The sequence below is a fragment of the Limulus polyphemus genome, unplaced genomic scaffold (genome assembly GCF_000517525.1).
Source record: "Limulus polyphemus unplaced genomic scaffold, Limulus_polyphemus-2.1.2 Scaffold2547, whole genome shotgun sequence".
In the NCBI taxonomy this organism is placed as follows: domain Eukaryota; kingdom Metazoa; phylum Arthropoda; class Merostomata; order Xiphosura; family Limulidae; genus Limulus; species Limulus polyphemus.
Window position 1 is genome coordinate 131,407 of NW_013668157.1, and position 3,402 is coordinate 134,808.

Here is a 3,402-nt window from a genome sequence, read left to right on the forward strand (position 1 = left end):
GTCGGCGGGCCTGATGAGGAATAATCGGAGAAGTGCATGAAAAGACATAGTGAATGTCAAATATTTGCCAGTGCATAGTAAAGACATAAGGATTTATGATGATCACCAAGGAGTCAATAAGGCTGTAATTATAGAACGTCATCCAGTACCAACTATTGACGACATTTTGTATGAATGTAAACGCCCAAAGGTTTATTAAAGCTAGATGCTGGAAAATAATTTTGTCAGAAAAGCTTATCACCATATTCCAGAGATCTGACAACATTCATCACACATCGTGGTTCTTATAGGTTCTATAAGTGCTTCTGAATCTTACCAAAAAGCCACGGGCTTCATGCTATGTGGAATATGGACGCTGTTAGTGTTGTTATGCTGAGAATGAAGCAAAATTAGCTTATGGAGTTTTTTTTTTAATCAGTTCCAAGAAAAATTATTAAAGATGAATTGTATAAATTCTCTTTTAGATTAAATGATATTGAAATTCTGAGATATATTGTAACAGTAAAAAGGATCAAGCTTAACCCTAAGAAGATGGATGCTGTCCTCATTACACTCAGACCATGGCATCTAGAAACACTGCACTTATTTCTAGGAACTTGTGGTTTCTCATGAAATTCATTCCAATGTATATTCATACCTTAGAACTACTCTTGATATACATGATAAGCCCAGAAAAGTCGTTGCTTTTAACTCCGATAATTCAACATCTTGGCTGGAAACTACAGCATTATGTCTACAAAATCGAATATATCATTCAGATGACTCCTTGCCATGCCTTCCATTGTTAGAGACAGAGTCATATGACAGTACTTTCAGTATATACAAGTGGCTTGGAGATGACTCCTTGCCATGCCTTCCATTGCTAGAGACAGAGTCATATGACAGTACTTTCAGTATATACAAGTGGCTTGGAGATGACTCCTTGCCATGCCTTCCATTGCTAGAGACAGAGTCATATGACAGTACTTTCAGTATATACAAGTGGCTTGGAAATGATATTTCTGGATAAGTGGAAAGTTGCTTCGCAGCAGGACCCTATTTTCAAACAACTTTGCTTAATTGTAGGAAAAGGACAATGGTCACACCTTAACTGACCAACCAAGTCCGTATCACATGTGTTCAGCTGAACTATCAATTCACGGGGCCTTGCTTCTCTGAAGCAACCACATCGTCTTAACAATTGCTAAACTCAGTCAAATGTTACATATAGTATATGAAACACACCAGGGCATATCAAATTTTGAGTTTGGTCATTCATCCTCTCTGAGCGAACACAGACCTCTGCCAATATCTTATAGTCAGGACACCAAAATTTTACCTTACTTACTACTCCGTGGTCTTTTCTGGTTCACGAATTTCCCTCAGTATAGTCAGTTACGGCCTGTAAAAGGAGGTTTGAAAGATATTGAGTTGCAGAGTACGCGGTTGTTTAATTCTTTGATATCTACCTTAGTTCATCCGGAAGAAACAGCTAGATCGTGAAAGGAGCACAAGAACAATCTTTATTAACTAATACAACAACAAAATCACAGATAAAATGGTAAACAAAGCAAGTATGTTTGTTGTGGCTGTGAGCGAGAGAGAGAGAGAGAAAGGGAGTGCAACCTTATTCAACTTTTTCTTAGCAGTCCAGTGTGTTCCCTCCTTGTAAGTTAAACTAGGACCATGTACAACAGGACGACGGAAGCAACAACGAACATTTGACACGTGTATGTTTAGTAATAAACATTTAATTCTTGAACGTTTCGGAATATACATATTCCATCTTCAGCGAGTTTTATTAAACGTAGTAAATTATTAGGTACGGACATTTTATAAAGTTTAAACATTCTATAAGAAGTAATTAAAATACAGAATAAAAGTATGAAATACATTAAGAGACAATCAAATAAACAGAGAAAAGAATAATGCAACGATATTATACAAGTATTTCGACCTGACTTAATTGTAGTGAAGTTGTATTATCATTTATATATAATGTATATAAATACACATGTGGTGGTTGTAATGCCATTTACATTGGCATAAACGCCAATTACACCTGCGAGCCTGCGAACATATGGGAGTATCAAGCAGAACTATTTCTTCTTGCCAAGATCTGTACGCAGTAAACAAATTTTTCATCATTTATATGCAGAGTTACAGATGACCTTTTGTCGGAAAATGACCTTTTTTCGAATTTCTGAGACTCTAACGGTTAATCTGGTGTATCATAGCTAATGTTATATCGAAAATTCTACTGTAGTATGTAGCCATATTATGTTTTCTACCCCATTTGTTTAAGTATAGTTTGCATAAAATATTTTGTGCGTATAAACCTAGGCAGTTTTAACCCAAAACATTGGTCAAGCAAGCAACTCAAATTCCTTTCGCTCTAGTTTTCTATGGAACTGGGCGATTCACCTAGGATATCATGTGCCCCTTTCTGTGAAAGATTTGTATAAAGTGTAATATACTATATGATGGTAGATAGCAACTTTTTCAACTAGTGGGTAGGGTGATACCTTAATGATATAACTTCTCTTATTTTTTTGATGGGAATGATCAACAGTTACTTAGTTAGTGCATACATTTTGGAAAAGAACAACAATATGTTTATGTGGATATAATGGCATGTTTTCTCAGTCTGGAACAGTTATTCAAATAAATGTTCAATGATTTCAATCACATCTGTCTGAGAGCTCTCAGGTTCCAGTAAAGGCAACGTCCTTTGTCACACTTATCACAGTTACCTGAATCAAATATAATGTCAGTATCTTGTCTAACAGTGAATTTGTTTGATAATGAGCCTACAACTTTCCTATTATCAACCTGTTACTTGTTTTTTACACTAGTTCTATAACAGTGAAAAAATTGGATAGTCTATACTTTTGTCAAAAACAACTGCCCATCATCAGGTAGTAAGATTATCACAATTTAAACGAAAAAATATTCAAAGACGAAAAAAAAATCACTAAAGCAACAAATGGATCAAACCTGAAGATGAAGTGAAGATATTGAACACTTTGCGACAGATATGATGTATTGTATTTTTATATAGTGGACCATCTAAAATTTTCATAAAGAAACTATAGAAAATATGTTAACTACACTGGAATAAACACTGAGGTATCTATAATATGAACTAGTAATTTTCGATAGATTGAAAAGTGCTTCAGAAATAATCTAAGACTGTGAGTGAACACTTAGTGAACGTGGAGCAATGCGCAAGCCTAGCTTTGTTTAATATATGTGGTCAGATTAGCTCCAAGAAAGCAGAATTTAAGAAATTTAAATTTTATACTGAACTTTAGAAACTTATACTTCTAAAACTTTTGGTTTTAGTTTAATGTATTGTTACGACAGCGGAAGTCACGTGACTCTGGTAACACGTAATGCGTTCTAGAAAGATCGGGGAACATC